The following is a 20,809-nucleotide window of genomic DNA, read 5'->3' as shown; positions in this document are numbered from 1 at the left end:
GACACTTTGTTACCAGCAGCTTGCCTCCAAGATACAATTTATTGTCTTTTTTGGTTGAATCCAGATAAAACTACTAAAGGGAAAATTAGAAGTAAAAGCAGGGTAAATAAGAGAGCAAGGAAACTTTTAAAGCGTTGGGAGGGAAAGGGTGTATTAAATGAAATAGAACAACAGGAAGGGCAACAGCAGGAGACAGAAGACATACAGAGGCAGGGGTAGATTTGGAGCAAGGTGCATGTCATGTGTTAGTTATCTCAGCTTCTCAGTGTTAGCTGATAGAATTGAAGTGTTTAGTATATATGCTAATCATTCACACAGGCACAGGATTATCACTGAGCTCTGCCAAGAGTCGCCTCACTCCACCTAATCCCCATATCCACTCCTCTGGTGACACCTAACTCTTCAACTTCCCCCTTAACTCCTGTTTACCCTTCAGTGTTTTGTCTTCATCGATAGTCTCTCTCAGAATAAATCCATTAGGAATGTAATGTATTTGAGAAAAAGAGCAAGGGATATCTGAATGGTGGGCAGATGAGAAATCAGCTTTTTTGAAGTGCAGGCAGCTTAATTTCAAGCTCAGAGTTTATCTCCCTCATCCACAGTGACCTCTGTGCAAATATTTCACCAAAGATTTAATTGCAATGCACAGAAATCACTATCATGCTTCAGTTTTATGTTCTGTTGGTCTCCCTGAATAAGAACTAGCACTGCCAGACTATCCCAGCTGATGTCACAACTCCCATTAGTGGAAATGGTTTTAGCTTGAAGGGTGGAAGGTGTGGGTGCAGCAGTGTTTGCAGACACTGCCCTTCCAATGCAGCAATGGGGGGCTAAATGTTTAACAGAGCTGGACAAGCCAGCTTCTGGCTGTGTCCTGGAATTATCAGTTGCTGTGAGTGGAGGTCGGAACTGATGTCATCGAAGGTGGGACAAAGTTTTCTGGTAGGGGACGACGGCAGCTGTTATCCCTGATAAAGGGCCAGCATTATGATTCAAAGATGATCATTAGGAAAGCACTTTTATTGCAGTCAAAAAATGTCAACATTTTCTTAAAACTATATAATATTACATTCTTGTGGAAGATTTTATTTCAGAAATAATTTGGCTTAGTTGCAGTCATGTTTTTTTTGTAGGTTTTTGTAGGGAGTTTTTCCACCCGTCTTTAGGATTTAGCCTGAATCAAATGCATTTTGACTATTTCTTGGATTTTAATCCAATAGTTTCAAATAATTAAAGAACAAATAAGCATTAAAAAAACAAAACGGATTTTTCTCAGTTTCGTCATTACTGGTCGTCTGGGACCAGTGATTCACACACTCTAACCAAGTAGGTGACAGTAAGGCACCTAAGGTTCCTTTGCCAACTGTGAAGAAGATGCACAAACTCAAAAGCACACACACTGTTGCCAACTTAACAATGTTTCAGACCCCTCAAGCAAAATTCAAGTCATAATTGGGCCGATGGCCGTGCACACACCACTGCGGAGGCAGTGTAAACGCTCTCATTGACTAGAAAGGGTGTGTAATTACGGTGTTCCTGCCGTGGCAGAGAAGAGATGGACGGACGCTGTGTAAAACAAAAATATGATATAGTCTGATGGACTGTGGATTTAGTTGTCACGCATAATTAATTGTTACTGTGTGAAATATTGCTATGTGCTAACTAATAAATTATACGTCCGCTAATAAATTAACTTTTTTAATCACATCCCACCACTAGTTCAGACAGATCTGTTTTTCTTTTTCACAAATCTGTTAAGAACCGGCACTATAGATCCGACCCACATGCGGAAGAACACTCAAGGAAACAACTGAGTAAGTGAAAGGTGTTTATTTACAGCCAGTGAGTCTGGGACATGAACGGGTAAATTCACCAACTGTATGAAGAGAGGGGAAGAGAACTGGTGAAACAGGGAACTGATATGTTGCAAAACATAACGTGAGGTAATTTCTGTAATCAGGAAAATGGCTTACTAAACAAATGCCGTCAGGTCGCCAGGGGTAGAGGGAGTCGGGACCCAGGTGTGCGAAGCGGAGTAATCCAGATGGTTTTGCTGGAGCTGAAGAGTGAGTTCTGGTGAGTTCAGGATTTAGTTAAATGTTCAGGTACTTGCATTGGAGGGTGGACAGGGTACGGTTCTGCCTTGGTTCAGGTGATGGAGAATAACAGGAAGCTGCCAGCTTGATCCTTGGGAACGAAATCCACCAAACGTAGGTAATCTTGATCGTCCAGAAACTTCTGGGACCAAAGTCAATGTTCAACAAAGAATGATCAAAAGGTTCAGGTTTCTGCCTGCAAAGAAATATAAACAACATTAGCTTAGAGACCAGAAACGAAGCATAGCTTAGAGGTGGCTGAGCTTGTTACCACTGAAGGCAAACACTCTGGCATCGAAGTGCTGGCAGCCTCCTGCTTAAATACTCCTCCAATACAATCAGCAGATCAGTCGCACCTGTCACCCACCTGAGAAACTCCAGCACCATCTGGAAACTGAAAACAAAGTGCAAACAAAAACAAAACACACACACAGAATCCAAAACCCCGACAATATGAAGTATTTCCTCTACCATTATGTTGCCCCCCCAACATCCCCCACCATACCCTCTTTGACGTCAAGTTAGTTTTATTTTCTACATAAAACCAGATCACAACAGAAGTAAATTAAGGTTACCTTTCCATTAACAAACTAAATAGCTCACCGACATCTTCTGGAAGAGCGACCAGGACCGAGACGGACAGATCAGCGCGAAGGAGTATAATATTTATGAACGGGATGAGCTTTAGGTAGTGTTTCCTCCAACTTTCTGAACAGACGTCTCATCCCTTACTGGTTTTGGTTGCCTGGAAAGTTGTACACCTTGGAATCTCATACATGTCACTCAGCTCCACTCTGGCACTTTATCACTCTTCCTTCGAGCAAAACATAAGTAATAATGGGATTGAAATGGTGAACAGCATCTGGTGCTTCCTCTGAAAGCAGTGCAGCTAACTATTCTGAACTTCTATTGGAAAAAACAAGATAATTTTCCTCAATGAGCATGTTTACTTGAAAACATTTACAAGGCATGGTTTGCTTTAGTCTTCCACCACTTTGCACATCTGCTAAAAGTACTTTAATAGGATCTACTGCTTTAGCTGACACTAACTTTAAATTCATTGCACTGCTTTTGCTTGAAGTAGCATTTACGCCACATTTAAAAAGAATAAATTGAAATGACAAAACAGTTGTCAATGATTGTCATTTAATTCAGACAAACAACTACCTGTGTTTCTACCTCTCACAATGTGTGTATTTCTTAAAACCTAATTTATTATTTTAGCAGCATCAATGTAATTATTGTATCTTTTTTAGATACATTTTTTAACGTTTTTTTTTTTTACAAAATTTTACAAAAGTTTTAAACACTTTTTATTCAGCTTTTCTTGTTTATTTAAATTACTTGATTATTTCAGTATTGTTAAATTGATATTAAAGATCCATATGTTTAATTATGTCAAAAAACACACAGGCTGTCAGAGGGTGTCCCAGTTTTTTCACACATCTGTGTGCACACGTTTTTGCTTATTCTTATTCTTTTCACCACCCTCAGGTGATGTCTATTCATTGCTGAAATACAAATAACTAAAACATGACCTATGGCTTTTTTTTTTTTGCTAAATTAATATTTCTGTGTCCTGCTTTGTGAGCTCAGTTTCTCTTCAAGCCTCAGCTTCCTCACACTCTCAAAACTGACTGGCATACTTTAAATACACATGGATATCTCTTGAAACATATTCACCAGTTATTTTACACAAAAATACTTAGAAAAATAATTTTTTACATGTAATCCTCAAATTAACGAATGAGATTAGAGAAAAGCCCGTCCTCTCCATGTTGTGATGACCTCTTGACTAACTGACAGCTTTTTTTATAGGTTCGGAAACCAGCCATTCACACCTCAGTCCCACACAAAAGGGCTACCTGCACTCCCGGTCAACAACTCCACAACCCCCATGCCCTCTGCCTGCACTAAAGATCACTGAGGAAGATGTAAATCAGAAAAAACTTTCAGGACCTGAGGGTATTTCCTTCTGCCTGAAAGTCTGCACTGACGAACTGACCCAATTTTCACTCAGATCTTGAACTAGTTTCTGCGGCTGTGCGAGGTTCCCTTCTGCTTCAAACACTCCACCATCATTCGGTCTCCACGAAATGCACCATTATGGGGTTAAATGACTACAGACCTGTTGTCTGTGGTCATGAAATCCTTTGAGCAACTGGTGTTGAAGCATTTGTAGGAGTGTGTTTTCTCCCCACTCCTCTTCTTCCCGAACAAATAACTACGCCTTGGCGGACCAGTCTGTGAAACTCCTGAAGTTAGCAAATGTCCTTCAAAGTTACCTTCAGAGTCTTTTGGCAGTTTCTCTGGTTAAAGGTCTCCTTCCCTGCCAGTTTAGGTAGACCACCGTGGGGTTAAAGTGGGTTTGCATTTTAGCAATACTTTTTATTGAGACGATAGATTGAAGAAAGCTCTGTGAGATGTTCAAATCTTGGGATATTGTTTTATAACCTAATCTTACTTCTCCACAACTCCTCCCTGACCCGTCTGCTGTGATCCGTGGTCTACATGGTGCTGTTTGCTGACTAAAAACGATCATTGTTCTTCCACTTTAAAATTAGGTTCTCATTTCTGTTTTTATCAAATAAAATCAAATGAAAGCTTGTAATAAAATTTGAAAAAGTTGAATTTTGGCTGATTACTTGTACACATTACACATTCAATACATATTCAATTATTTTATCATCCATTTTCATTTATGGTTCCATTCTGTGATCTCAGCCACTGATTTGGATCGTTTGGTTAAGTTTCTTTTGACTTGCTTGTAAACATTAACATGCTGTGGCACTTGACAAGTAACGCACTGCCTTTTCCCAGTGTGCAGCCTCTCTGCTGTTATCTCCCTCTGTCTTGGCATCTCTCGCCTGCACCCTCCATGTTCCTCCATCTTTCTGCCCACCGCCCCATTTCATTCCTCTCTCTCTCTCCCTTTCAGCCAAACTATGTCTCTCGCCCTCTTCGCGGTTAGAGGCAGACCACAGAGAGGTCGTGGTGCGAGGTCACCGGCGGTCTTCTTGTAGCATATGGACGTGCTTCCTTCCAAGAAAACCCCAGCCAGATGAGACCACACACAAGCGCAACCACAAGCACACAAACACTGAAAAATATTCAAACATTCCAGGAAAATTGTTAAAATCCACACGCTCAGAGTGTTGGTGTGAGTTTGTGGGATTAAAGAAAACCAGAAGCTATCTGATCCCACTTCTCATCTTCTCTGTGACCCAGGGGATCACTTGGACTAATCTTGATGTCAAGAAACACATATCCTGCATTCAGTATGCCAGTAATCCAGAAGACAGCCAAAGTAGCATACACAAACACATGTTTTATCATACACGTGGGCAAACATACACTCCATCTCCTAATCTGGTGTAAACCGGCTGACTTCTTAAGGCACACTAAGCGTGGTGGACACGCAGAAGTCAAGTGGGATTGAGTAATCGCTCGCAGGATTCAGTGTGAGTTCTTGGACACAGGCATGCTGGAGCATATGCAGGAGAACGCACACACAGAGTTGGTAATCTTCCAGCCAGCTGAAGTGTAATCAAGAAGGAGACAGCCATATGTCTGAGGGTGCTAAGCGTTGCCCCCACTCTTTCACAGCCTTCCAGTTTCTCCAGTTTCACTTTCTCCTCTTCTGTTCTGCATCTTTCCTGCACACCTCATTCCTTCTTAGGTTCTTTATTCTCGATCTGATTGACCCCACCTTACATAACATTAAGTGTCCTCACAGATTGAAATGAAATCTGGAAGAAAAGCTGAAGACTGGAAGGTTTGAGTTGTGTCTGATCTTTTAGTTAATTCTTACAGTTCTGAACTTGTGTGTTAATATTTAAATATTTTTATCAACACCATCTATTGCTGATAGCTGGATTTGTCTGTGTCTCTGTGAGTCTGTGTGTGTCCCCATCCCCTGTGTGGGGACAGCTGGTGTGGCCAGTGACCCTGGCTCTCGAAGAAATGTCTCCAGCTCCGGAGGCCATTTCACCTTTCGCAGATTTAAAACCCAGGACCTCTGACGAAACAGCACATGCATATTCCTGTCATAGAAAACACAAATCAACTCAAATGGTCTCTGATTGTGAAGATTTAGTTCCAATTCCATAAAAGCCAAGTGATTTTCCATGTCCTCCTCCGATCTGCCCCTCAATCCGCTTGTCCATCTCGGTTTCTTATCATCAATTTTTCCCTCTAGTCTTTTAGTCTTTTCTTAATCCGCTCCCTCTGTCTGATGAAATGACCATATCTAATCCTCCATTCCCCTTGGGGAGTGTTGTAACTGTATTAAGACAGCAAATCCATGTTCTTACAACTGCTACAGATGTCTTTCCTTATTATCCGCTCTCTCTTTCTATCACTCATTTCCCCCGTCTCCTCCCAACTTCCCCTTAAATCTTCTGAATCTCCTCTTTTATAATCTTCTGCCTACTTTCAAAGTGGTGCATGTATAATCTCACAGTGTTTTTGCAGATTTGTTTTGGTCTTTGTCTTCTGTCTTTTTTCTTAATTTCATTGAATTTATTTTCTTCAGTCTTGCTAATGATAATTGAAAAAGCTGTCTGCCTGTCCTGTTTTGAACAGATCTGCCTACTCTAATTTATAAATGTATAATGCATACATTGTGATTCCTGATTGCAACATGTCTAGACTATGCTCTTATATCTCAGTGCCTGTACAAGAGGATTAAAATAGTTCTTGCTAAGCCTGGAATCCAGAATAAATTTCAGCTGTTCATTTCTACATCCGTGTTTCCTCTCCCGGCTTGCTTTCCTATGATTTTACTCCCTGCCACCTGAAACAGTAGCAAATGAGTTAAAGAAAATGCAGAATCCCTGTTTGTGAGACTCTCTTTTTCAGCTATTATATGGTGCATTGCAAAAGTGTACAGACCCCTTGATCTTTTCCACATTTTGTCCCCTTACAAGCTCGATTACAGTCATATTGGTTTGAGGTGTCTAATACGTTCTCCTCCAGGGTTGCCCTGTTTTTAGCTCTATAGCAGAGCAGTACCAGTTGCTTCTTCTGGTGGAGCTGTTCGTTGTTCCCTGCCAAGGAACTAAGTACCTGTGGCAAACCTACTTTTTCCAACTGCGCTTTAGTCGCCGTGGAAGCGCAGGGGTTAGATATGGACCCCTATCCAACCAAGAGGTTTTGCGGATACTCCCAAACCCGCCTTTGTGTGGACGGGGCACATGGGTTTTCAATATGCATTTTACAAATACGCCGAAACGTATTCTGCTCATCAGAGCAAAGCACCTTCTTCCATGTATGTTCTGCATCCCCTACGTGACCTAAGCCGAAGTGCAAATGAAACTTTTAATGGGTTTTTCTAACAATGGTCTCTGGCCACTCTTCCGTAGTGACGAGATTTTTGGAGTGAACAATTAATAGTGGCAAATTTTGTAACCTGAGCGGTGGATCTCTGTAGCTCCTCTAGCATGACTATGCACCTCTTGGCTGCTTTTGTAATTGTTTCAGTTCACACATTTCAGCAACATCTGATGTGACAGTACCAGGGACCAGGGAGACAGCAAAGAGGACCCAACAAAAAATTTAAATACAACTAATATGTGATGTCTACATGAAAAACAAATGAGTGTAATTGACAGAAACACAAACAGGTGTGAATCATGATACTCTGTATGATTATTAATTACCTCTATCACAGTGTTTTTGTGTTTTGTCATGTCTATTTCCTGAATGGAGCCTTTCACTGAGCTACTGCTGCCACTAACTTAAATAATGTTCCTTAAATTTTACTTAAAATATATTCTTGCCACAGTGACAGTGGGGTTTAGACGTGTCTCTTTCCTGAATCAAGCCACTGACAGATGTACTTCTGCCACTTTTAATATGCTTTCTCTTTTTTCAAACAGAAAGTTCTCTTGGCCCACTGCTTTCTTGTTTAGCTGTCATTTTCCCACATCACTATAGACGAGGCTGTTAGACCCACAACTTAATGTACTCTCTTTGTTTTTTTCCTCTAGAAAGTATACTTTTTCCAGTGGTTCTGTACTAAGCTGTGCCTCTTTCCTGATATATATAATTTTACAGAGCTGGTGCTGCTACAAAGTTAATGTACTGTCTTTGTTTTCTGACAAATATTCTTGACCCAGATATTTTGGGTTGAGCAGCGTCTCTTTCCATGTTGAAGTCATTAATTCTGCTATTATGATTTACAATGTATACTTTCTATTTTTTCCATTCAAAGAACTCCTGGCCCAATGATTTTATAATCAACTGCTTTCTTCCCTGGATGGAGCCACTGGGTTAACGTTTGGTTTATTGGATCATTTCTAATGGCTGATAATAAATGCAAACACAATTGGCTGATTATAAATGACTTTACCCAACCAAGGTGAAAAAAAAGTTATATTGTCATTCATATTCTCTGATAAATGGCCAAGCAAATTTAAAATTCTGCCAGGGTATGAAAACATAACTATAACTGTAAGACAATGTGAGATTGGAGACATTGGAGAGATAATTTTTTACAGGAAATGGAACAAAAGGCGTGAACTTTATGTGTACTGTTATTTAATTTCCCTTTGAGATTAATAAAGTATTTTTGAATTGAATTGAATTGAAACAAAAAATTGTTTAAATCAAACACAACAAAATTAGGAAAGGCGTCTCTCATAGAGTCAAGCTGAACAAAGATACAATGTGAGTGTTGAGCTTGAAGGGTCATACGTTCAAACTTGCTTGGCTTCACCAGAAACATAAAAACCTCCCTTTCTAAGATACAAAAGCAAAGTGAGCTACATGACTCGTCTCCTCCACATTGAGCAAGGCTGAGTGGAAGAATAAAAATAATTAAAAACACAAATATTTTCAGGAAGTAAAGGCACTTGAAAATAAATCATGTGTTCTTTGAACTGCACACTCGATAAAGAAATCCCTCTGTCTAGTTCCTTCAAACACCTGAGGCCAGATACAGATGGTCTGAAAAAGACATTCGATTATGTCCAAATTATGTCTCAGAGCTTGGTTGAGGAAATTGTGGCTGTCGCTTCTGCATAGTCAAAAAAGGACTTTCAGATGTAATGTTTATGAATCGAGCTTAGAATAGACTGGTCCAGACCCAATAAAGATAGAAACTGACTTAAAAATAACTTACGCCTTGTACTGGACCTGGTTCAGTCATTACACACACAGTACAAAGCCAGTGAAAGGTGTAAATACTCTACTAATTATGGGATTGAATATCTCATCAATTTTGGGACTTTAAATATGCATATAATTATATTATTTTTCTAAATTAAAAATAAGTATACCTTAAAAGTTCAAGGTGGCAGCAGGTTGGAGTAGCTCTGTTACTTTTGATTCTGATTGATTATTTTTTGGGAACTCTTCCTCTTGTGGTGGATACAGTTGTTTTTTTTTTTTTTTGGACGACTGTCCTCTCCGGTGTTGGATGCTGTGCAGCTGGAAGGATTTTTCCTAATACTTTTCTACTTTTGGACATTTGTTATGATGCATTGGCATGGCAACGGGGTTGTTTCTTAAAACCGGGAGCAGCTGATTAATATCTCAAAAGTTCAAATAATACTTCAACTCCAAGCCCAAATCCCCAATGAGTTGAAAAGGAGACACCGTGGATTCAGAGCAGGAGCAAAGAGAAGAAAGAGAAGGAGGAAGTTCAAACCATCTCTTCCGTCAATTATGATGGGCAATGTGAGATTGTTGGGGAACTCCAAGCCCTACAAAGGACCCAGCCAGAGTACCGGGAATGCAGTATTATGTGTTTTACTGAGACATGGCTGCAGGATCATATCCCAGACTCCAGCGTCTACCTGCCGGGCTTTTTAACCATACGAGCAGACAGAGATTTAAAGAGGAACAGCAGACACAAAGGATGTGGACTTGCAGTACTTGTGAACAACAGATGGTGTCATCCAGGACATGTTACTGTGAAGTCTCTTCTCTGCAGTCCAGATATTGAACTGTTAGCAGTAAGTTTTTGTCCATATTATTTACCCAGAGAGTTCACCAGTGTTACTTTGGCAACAGTATACATTCCACCTTCCGCTGTTGCCGACACTGCATGTGATGCCATCAGCTCAGTTGTTGCTAAGCTACATACACAACATTCTGATGCGTTTGTGGCAATATCTGGTGATATTAACCATGCCTCACTCTCTGCTACACTTCCAACGTTTCAGCAATTTGTCAGCTGCTCTACCAGAAAAAACAAAATGTTGGATTTGTTTTATGCAAATGTCAAGGACTCATATATCTCTAAAGCAAGAACTCCTCCAGGCAAATCAGATCACAATCTTGTTTTTCATTGCTCGAAATATAAGCCCCTTGTTCAGAGGCAACTTGTAATAAAGAGGACTGTGAGAAAATTGTCACAGGAAGCTGAAGAAGCTCTGCAAGGTTGCTTTGAGGCTACCGACTGGGATGCACTGTGCCAGCCACATGGAGAGGACATTAATGCCATGACTGAGTGTGTTACCGACTACATAAACTTCTGTGTGGATGACATCATCCCCACCAGAACCGTGAGATTTTTCCCCAATAACAAACACTGGACCACCAGTGACCTGAAGGACCTGCTTAACAAGAAAATAAGAGCCTTCAGAGAGGGAGACAGGGAATTATTGAGGAGTATACAGAAGCAACTTAAAGTCAAGATAAGAAACAGCAAGGAGGTGTACAAGAAGAAGCTTGAGAGCAAGCCCCAGCAAAATAATATCAGTGATGTGTGGTCAGGGATGAAGAAGATCACAGGCTTCAAGCAGAAGGATGATCAGACCGATGGAGTTATCGACAGAGCCAATGAACTAAACACATTCTTCAATAGGTTCAGTTCAGAAACAAGCTCAGCATCCTCCTCTCCTGCTCACAGCCAAACAGACATCCCACCCTCCTTTGACCCACAGGACCCACAGCTGTCCACTAACACCTCAAATGTCTTTTCTTCCACGTCAGCCATGGGACCTTCTGCTTCTACATGTTTGCCTTCAACCAAATCAGAAGATGCTGATGCTCCCTTTGCCTCCCTCTTCCACCTGTGTGTCTCAAGAAGTCAGGTGAAGATGCAACTGGAGAGACTGAATCGGAATAAGGCTGCAGGTCCAGATCGTGTCAGCCATGGAGTCCTGAAGGGCTGTGCACAGCAGCTCGGGATTCTGCAGCACCTCTGGCCCAGAAGAAGGTTCCGGTGTTGTGGAAGACCTCCTGTCTTGTTCCGGTATCAAAGAAACCTCACCCATCAGTCCTCAATGACTATAGACCTGTTTCCCTGACATCTCACATCATGAAGGTCCTAGGGAGACTCCTGTTGGCCCACCTGAGTAAGCAAACAGTAAACCATCAGGACCCCCTTCAGTTTTCTTATTGCTGTGGAGTTGGAGTTGAAGATGCCATCAAACACCTCCTTCAACCAACCCACTGTCATCTGGACACAACCAGCAGCACTGTGAGGATCATGTTCTTTGATTTCTCCAATGCATTTAACACAATTCAACCTGATTTGCTTTGTCAGAAACTCCAGAAGACTCAGATGGAGGCCTCAACAATCTCCTGGATCAAATACTACCAGACAAACAGACCACAGTTTGTGAGACTGAAGGGTTGTGTGTCTAACCAGGTAGTCAGCAGCACAGGAGCACCACATGGGACTGTACTCTCACCATTCCTTTTCACTCTGTACACCTCAGACTTCCAGTACAAGACATACTCCTGTCACCTGCAGAAATACTCGAATGAATCTGCAGTTGTGGGGTGGATAAGAGATGAACAAGAAGCTGAGTACAGGAAGGTGGTGGACCGCTTTGTGGCATGGTGTGAAAACAAGTATCTCATCTTGAACGTGACTACAACAAAGGAGATGATTGAAGATTTTAAGAGAAACAGAAATAAGTCAAAAACTACAAGTGTTGGACAATGAAACTGAAACACCTGGTTTTAGTTTTGTGCAGGCCATTGGAGATGTTCAACTTCACTTTCATGTTCATCAAACCAGTCTTTCACCAGTCTTGCTGTGTGTATTGGTGCATTGTCATCCTGATACACGGCACCACCTTCAGGATACAATGTTTGAACCATTGGATGCACATGGTCCTCAATAATGGTTCAGTAGTCCTTGGCAGTGACGCGCCCATCTAGCACAAGTATTGGGCCAAGGGAATGCTATGATATGGCAGCCCATCACTGATCCACCCCCATGCTTCACTCTGGGCATGCAACAGTCTGGGTGGTATGCTTCTTTGGGGCTTCTCCACACCATAACTCTCCCGGATGTGGGGAAAACAGTAAAGGTGGACTCACCAGAGAACAATACATGTTTCACATTGTCCACAGCCCAAGATTTGCGCTCCTTGCACCATTGAAACCGACGTTTGGCATTGGCATGAGTGACTAAAGGTTTGGCTATAGCAGCCCGGCCGTGTATATTGACCCTGTGGAACTCCCGATGGACAGTTCTGGTGGAAACAGGAGAGTTGAGGTGCACATTTAATTCTGCCGTGATTTGGGCAGCCGTGGTTTTATGTTTTTTGGATACAATCCGGATTAGCACCTGAACATCCCTTTCAGACAGCTTCCTCTTGCGTCCACAGTTAATCCTGTTGGATGTGGTTCGTCCTTCTTGGTGGTATGCTGACATTACCCTGGATACCGTGGCTCTTGATACATCACAAAGACTTGCTGTCTTGGTCACAGATGCGCCAGCAAGACATACACCAACAATGTGTCCTCTTTTGAACTCTGGTATGTCACCCATAATGTTGTGTGCATTTCAATATTTTGAGCAAAACTGTGCTCTTACCCTGCTAATTGAACCTTCACACTGCTCTTACTGGTGGAATATGCAATCAATGAAGACTGGCTACCAAGCTGGTCCAATTTAGCCATGAAACCTCCCACACTAAAATGACAAGTGTTTCAGTTTCATTGTCCAACCCCTGTATTTGGAGGAGTAAGTGGAGGTGGTGGGGGAGTATAAATACCTCGGTGTTCATCTGGACAACAGACTGGAGCAGAGATGCAACTGTGAAGCCATCTACAAGAAGGGACAGAACAGACTTCTTGAGGAAGGTTAGGTCCTTCACAGTTTGCAGGAAGATGCTGCATATCTTCTATAAGTCTGTTGTGGACAGTGTGACCTCTTCTGCCATCATTTAAAAAGCTCAACAAGCTAATAAAGAAGGTTGGCTCTGTTCTGGGGACTCCTCTGGAACCTCTGGAGATCATTGTGCAAAGACGGATACTTCATAAAATGAAGAACAATATGGAGATCCCTGAGCATCCTCTTCACGAGACTGTCCTACAACAACAGAGTGTCTTCAGTCAGAGGCTTCTTCAGATCTGCTGTAAGACAAACCACTACAGGAGATCCTTCAGGCCCACAGCCATCAGCATCTACAACAGCTCTTCGAAGAAGCCTTCATAATGAGCTACAACAACATTTAATTTGCCTTTGGGATTAATAAAGTATTTGTGAATTGAATTGATGGTGGCGCAGTTGGTAGCACTGTTGCCTTGCAGCAAGAAGGTCCTGGGTTCGATTCTCGACCGGGGTCTTTCTGCATGGAGTTTGCATGTTCTCCCCGTGCATGCGTGGGTTCTCACCGGGTACTCCGGCTTCCTCCCACAGTCCAAAGACATGCCTGTTAGGTTAATTAGTCACTCTAAATTGCCCTTAGGTGTATGAGTGTGTGCATGGTTGTTTGTGTGTTGACTGGTGACATGTCCAGGGTGTACCCTGCCTCTTGCCCATTGACTGCTGGAGATAGGCACCAGCTCCCCTGTGACCCACTATGGAATAAGCGTTAGAAAATGACTGACTGAATTAAATTAAACACAGACACTTCAACAGGGTTGTGGTTGGGGCAATTTGAAAAAAATTAGTTCTGATGTGTGGTTGGGATTGTTTTCCTGTTTTAACTCCCAACTCTGTCTAAGCTCTAACCATCCTGCTGATGAGTTGAGGAGATGTTAACGAATCCTTTTTCATTCCATCCACCTTATGCAATTTACCAGTACAAATAAACAAAACAGTCCCAACAGGATGATGCTGCCTCTACCATCCTTCAGAGCTCTTATGTTTAAAAGTCTCTTCTTGAAATGATTCCTTTCATTGCGATTAACTATCTCAACATTTTCCTCCTCTGACCATAAAACGATTAGTTATAGGACATTTGGTGTGTCCATAGTGGTGCATTTTATTTCCTATTAAAGGGTAAATTGTTATGATTTGGGGTTGTTTGGTTTTTGGTTTCTGGTTTCTGGGTTTTTCTTATATTTCTCCCACAGTTTTTAAATCATGCTTCTGTTTATTATTTTTCTGGTCATGTTTTAGTCTTGTTCATGTTTTGTCAAGTTTGGTTTTTGGTTCTGGTCATGCTTTAGTTTTTGTTTGTATTCACAAGTCTCTGTTCTTGCTCCAGCCACGTTCTGTTCTGTCTGTCAATTATTGTTATTCGGTTCACCTGCTCTAAGCTAATCTGTCTCCTTGCTCCACCTGGTTTTCTCTCCATATATACACACCTGTTCAGTTAGTCATTGCAGAGTCATTTCCTAATCATGCCTTGTTTGTTCGGATCATGCCTTGCCTGTCTTGCCTGCCCGTTTGTTATTTTGTTCCTGCCTCTTACTGAGAGTGAATTTTTGTTAATTAAGTCTTTTTTGCACTTACCGACATGCTGCCTTCTAGTCTGCATTCTGGGGTCCTCTATCTCGCAAATCCTAACATAAATTGACTAAACTTATACATTATAGCACTTCTCTAGTCATATTCCACTCAAAGCTAATTACACTATTGCCACATTAACCTAATTGCACTCAGTAATTCATACACAGATACGTCCCTGGGTAGGCAACTTGGGATTAAGTACCTTGCCCGGGGTACATCGAAATGTGACAAGAGGTAGCTGGAATCGAACCCACAACCTTCTGATTGTAAGATGACTACTCCCCTCAGTGTGTGTTCCAGCAGTTTTCAGTTAATGGCAGGTATGAGTCTCTGTCGTTTCTTAGCTGTTTCTAAACACTCCTCTGATACACATTGGAATTCATGGTGGATTCTGTGATGGTGAGTTGACTGCTGCAGCAAAGCCACTCAAACCATGACACAAGGCTTCATAGTAGTATGACTATTTGGTTTATGCCAAACATGTCCTATTTTCTGGTGTCAATGTATTAAACTTTTAGATGCATCTATCCAAATCGCAGTATTCCAGAAGTTACAGTATTTGCTTATGTCTCCACTGGCAAACTATAGTCTCATTACACTGGCATAAACTTTGTTATCACCAATAGCAAGACCCTGATGTACCTGCAGTCTGCCTTCTGTGTGACCTTGCTTGATCTGCCAAACCCGGGCATTTTGGCAGCAGTTTCATATGTACTCCACTTGTAGACTATTTTCTGCACAGACTAATCTTTAAATTCTGAAAGCCTCAGACACCTCTTTGGATCTCACTATGATGTTCAATCTTGTTTTAATAGTTAGGGGCACACAAAACTAAATGTCTATGGTATAACAGGAAAAAGCTCTTACAAAAAGCTGAATTATGATGTTGTTATGATGCGCAGCTGATGTGATATGCTTATATGTATGCTGAGACGTTGTTGTGTCCAATGATGCACGGACAATGACAGCATTTCTTTTTATTATCTAGCTCCTTACTCAGCTCAATACATAATGGGTTAGAACTACCCCTAATGGCTGACTTCACCACGCTGCTGACCATATCAGCCATATACTACCACTAGGTGTACCCCACCTTTCACCCGTAGACCGCTGGAGATAGGCACCAGCTCCCCAGTGACTCTGAACATAAGACGTGGGTATAGAAAATGGATGGACGGATGTTTAAATATAGGTGTAGAATACGTTTCTTATTTGAATAATATTATTTAACTGAAAGAGACTCCCAACAAGTTGGCAGTATTTGTATGGCAATAAAGATTCTATTCTATTCTTTCATCCTTGTATGGACAGTGGGAAATTCGTAATAAGTCCAGTCTTCTGCTTTAAAATGTATTGGAGCTGTTTGTTGCATCATCATTCACCCTGACAAGGGAAGGGTTCACATGTATCCTGATAGGCCTAAAACTAATAAAACATTGCGAACAGTAATAAGTGTATTTCTCTATTTGGGCAGATGAGCAGCAGAAAAATTCTGGTTTTTGTAGCTCAATGGGTCAACCTATTGTTTTAAGGCTGTATGCTGCAGAATGTAGCACATTTGATGAGGTGTGTCGTTTTACATTTTTAATACGCTCATCTGGTACATCAGTAATGAATCACACAGGAAACTCCTGGTGAGTTGCCAGGGTGTGTGTTAAAAAGTAAAAGAGACTCTCTTTAGCCTATTAAAAAAAAAAAAAACCTTCGCTAACAACATACCTTGTGTCATTTTAAAGCTTCACGATTGTTTATTGGTATTGAAAAGATTGTCAGTGAACAATACTCCATTCCCTTCCTGTAAAAGATAGAAAAGATAGTAGATGACTGCTGGCTTTGTTGAACACACTGCCCTGGTGATTTCCTCACCAAAGACCTGTATAATAGGGGTTGACAGATATACTCTTCCTGCTGTTTAACAAAGTCAAAGGATGCACGCTACACCCAATTTTATGTGTGTGTGTGTGCAAATCTACACGTCTTGCTATAAGTTAAACCTTGTGATTTCAGAACAGGATGCACAAGTGTTGTCTTAAAACCTGCACCCCAGGGGACTGCAGGAAAGAACTTTGGAAGGTATTGTTCAACTATTTGGACGGTTCAGAGAAAGTTCAGAGTAAAATGAATGTAACTGTGCCATCCTTCTGTTCACTGCTAATTGGACTAAGTGAGAGTATTTACATAGTTGTTGCATTTTTGGGCAACAGATTCCTTCGGACTGCGAAAGCATATTTCACAATATTTCTTAAAGAGCAAATGTGAATGTATAAAACTGGATTCAAAGTACAGAAAAGTGTAGTTATTTGTGCAAAAGTTGCCTACAATGCTTCCTGTTCAGGTCAGACACTAGTCGAAGCAACTTTTACTTCACGAGTTAAAGGTCGGGGGCAGGTGTGGGATCAGACCACAGCTGCATCCGTGAAGACATGCGGAAATGTACAAGAGTGAGGGTGGGTCTGAAAGTTTTCCAAAATCCGGAACATTTTACAAAATAAATTCCGACAGAACCGACGTTCATTTTGATGCTGCTGAGGCTTTTATTTCTAAGCTTCTTTTTGTGTTGTTCTTTACTGAATTAATTTACCTTAGGAGTTACTAGGGGAGTGCAGAGGAATGCATGTTTGTTTTATGCATACCAAACACACACACACACACACACACACACACACACACTCACACTCACACCCACACAAAGAGACAATTAATCATTGATCGGAGCAATTTTATACACTCGCAAACAGTGCCGGCTTGAAGTAGGAGGACAGAGCCTGTGGCAAGGTGAGCACTCAGTGAGGGTGTGTGTGAGTGTGTGTGTGAGGGGGTGGGAGTGGGTATGCTGGCAAGAACAGTTGGTGACATCTGCAGAAGACAGGCATTAAAGACTGAGAGGCAGGTTTTATACCTCGCTTTTGTTTCTTCATCTTGCTATGTTCAGTCATGAGAAAAAAAAAACTAAGACAGCCTGTGTGTTTTTCTAACATATCTGGACACACTGGTATTTACTACCAATTTTAACAGTGTTCATGACATTAAGAGAAGAAGAAAATACATTTTTCAATCTTCTGTAAGCCATAATAAAAAATTACAATAATTATGAGGAATTAATAAGGAAACACTTACATTTATTCCCACATACAATGGCTAAAATCTCACATCTATTAAATCAGGTACAGATGATGAGAAAATCAATGCTCAACTTTTTAAAGGAGGTTTGTTTAAAGCTCAGCTATTTAGTTTGGTGCCCCTGACTGTTGAAGTGAGAGTGAGCACCTTGTTGAGAACCAAAAAACTGTCTGACATGATTGTAGCAGTTTATGAGTCAATCAAGAGATTCAAAGAGATGTCTCAGAATTTGATATCAACCATTTGACTGGATGGGAAATAGCCTACAAGCAGAAGCCATCCAAAACAACAGCCAACATACCCTAGCTTTCCAAGCAGGTTAACCCTGAAAGCACACCCCAAGATGTTAAAAGGAAACTCACAAAATAAAATGTCAAGTATTGGAATGTGTTGGAGGAAACCTTTGCTCTCTAGGAAAAACATGAAGGTCAGACTAAAGTCCGACAGAGAGAAAGTGAACAAAGACTGTGACGTCTGGAACAATATTCTTTAAAAAGATTAGTCTAAGACTTGACTTTTTGGAAACCAGAACAGAGGATGTGTTTTATATAAAGCAAATACAAAATTCCAGGAAAAGAAATCTCATTCCAACTGGTAAGCACGGAGCTGGAAGCGTCATGGTTTGGGGACGTGTAGGTGCAGCAGGGCCTGGCCGGCTCATAATCATACAACCCAGCAACGTATCAGCGGGTACTTGAAGAATACATGAGACCATCTGTAAAAAAAATTAAAGCTGAAGCAGAACTGGACCATGCAACATAACAATGACCCAAAACATAAAAGTGAATCCACCAAGGACTGTCTGAGAATGAAGAAATGGAAAGTGGACAGAGTCAACGCCTAGATCCAGACATTACTGAGATACTGTGGGGTGACACAGGCTGTACATGCAAAAATAAAAAAAAACAAAAACCTCAAATATCTGACAGCTGATTGCTCTGATTGATGTCAGGAACTGGTAGGTGGCTACAGAAGCATCTCAATAAAGTTATTTCAGCCAAAGGAAGTAACACAAGCTATTTAGGGGGTAGGGTGTCCTAACTTTTCCCTCAACTAAAAAACAGATTTTTTGTTTAATAAGTGAAATAAAGATGTATTTGTTTGTTTAGGTAGAATTAAATCACTTCATTTTACAGTTCTAAATTAAATGAACATTTTTTTGACAGGTTCTCCTTCATTTTTCACAACTGTAAATGCTTGCTCAGAAAAGGTTTTTTTTATTATTCTATTATTTATGCCAGTCAAATCTTTTATTTTTCCTCAGTGTTTTTTTATAATCTGTGTATGATGTGTTCATTTTTTGGTTTCCTAGGTGTTACATAAATAAAAAACTTTAGGCACTTTAAGTTCTTTAATAGTACATTGTGATGTGTGTTGTTTCTAAGCAAAAGGAGATTTTTTTTAAACACAAATATAAAACTACATTTAAATTTGCCATACAGTCCATGTTAAATCAAAAAGAAAAAAATCAAATGCTGTTTCTCTTTCTCAGCTGTAACAGAAGTCGACGAGAAAAATGAAATTATTCTTCCATTTTTACACTACTAAAAGGTGAGTTTGAACAAGCCAAAAAAATCATCAAGCATGCATGCTACAACATTAAAACCCTGGTAAAAAGATAAAAAACAAAACAGGAGATAATCAAAGTATTTGTGCATGAACCAAAAAGCTACTGTTCACGTCAGGCCAGCTCTCTGACTGATGCAAGTTTCTCTGTCTGCCTCACAGCATTGTTGGACTCAGCAAGGCTGTGGGCAAAGAGAAGTGAAGGGCGCTGCTAGCTCAAGGCAAAGCCCAGTAGGTAGCATTGCTCACACAGCGTTAATACACATGAACTGCAAATAACTTTTAGACCAACTCCACCTTTTATTGTTTTTTTTTTTATTTCTATTGGTGCACTGGCTGCTTTAGAATCTTGATCAGATGGATTGAAGAACTGCTCAAGTAAAAGCTTCAAATGAAACACTTGTTTAAATACTTTAAATTTCAGCTGCCACTATACACAGTGTGATATGCTTTCAACACCTCACAGAGAGCTGTTAAATCCATCATCTGAAATCAGAAGCAGCCAAGAGCCCCATGGTAACTACGGAGGAGCTGCAGAGACCCACAGCTCATGTGGGAGCCTATGTTGACAGAGCCTGACTTAGCGATGTCTTAGCATCATTGTGTCTTTTTTTTGTTTGTTTGTTTGTTTTTTAGGTAGATGAAAGCTGGTCAGAGTTAATGGATAAAGTGTAAATGCTTTTTCAAAGTTACATTATGGAGTTTCTTTACTGTTGAAGAAGTGACCAGTATGTTACTGTAGAGTAAGTGGTTTACACAGTAAAACTGCAGTATTCTGAGCAGTTCCTAACTGTATAATCGCTTCATCGTGTTACTGTAGATTTGCAGTGTATTCTAGGAAACGTTTAAGCTATTGTCATTTAAATCGGAGCCAATCGGAATAAACCGGCTAGTACTCCATCTTCAAATATAGACTGCTGCTCTGAATTATTTGGGGCGTTTTCACTTTAGCTTTGGGTTGTCGATACGTATTATTTTGTTATGTGGCATTTTGCAATGTGCCATCAGTCTCATAGTGGACAAAAAGGAAGAAAGCCTTTGGTGCAGAAAAGTTTAAAGCATCAGTTCATTTGCATCTGTCTTCCTTAAGCACTATCTCGGGACATGATTTGTCCGGTAAGTGAACTTTATATATTTCTTTGGTTCTAAAACTTGTGCTTCAGAAGTTGTTTTGTGTTTTTTCATATCTGTGGCAGAACTACTACTAGTGATGTGCTCTATATGCGTGGTGTTACTCTTACTTTGCAACCGATCCCTTTGTGTTTGCTATACTATTGTAAGAATGTAATACACGTGTTCAGCAGCCACGTTCTCAGTCTGTCATTTTTACATGAGGTAAAAACAAATCTTTAACTTGCATTTTATACAACAGTAGGACCAA

The 20,809-nt window shown here is 40.7% G+C and overlaps 1 long non-coding RNA gene across 1 annotated transcript in view; it reads right to left on the bottom strand.

Moving 5' to 3' along the window:
* Window positions 1-1,818: 1,818 nt before the first annotated feature.
* Window positions 1,819-20,809, bottom strand: part of LOC124861827 — an 89,080-nt gene continuing 70,089 nt past the window's right edge. The window contains exons 3-4 of the long non-coding RNA XR_007036762.1: window positions 1,974-2,292; window positions 1,819-1,876 (exon numbers count right to left, since the gene is read on the bottom strand). This is a non-coding gene — a long non-coding RNA (uncharacterized LOC124861827). The remainder of the gene's footprint in view (window positions 1,877-1,973; window positions 2,293-20,809) is intronic.

Source organism: Girardinichthys multiradiatus, chromosome 24 (assembly GCF_021462225.1).
Source record: "Girardinichthys multiradiatus isolate DD_20200921_A chromosome 24, DD_fGirMul_XY1, whole genome shotgun sequence".
Lineage (NCBI taxonomy): Eukaryota > Metazoa > Chordata > Actinopteri > Cyprinodontiformes > Goodeidae > Girardinichthys > Girardinichthys multiradiatus.
The sequence above is the reverse complement of the archived record's forward strand: the minus strand, read 5'-3'. Positions and strand labels throughout refer to the sequence as shown.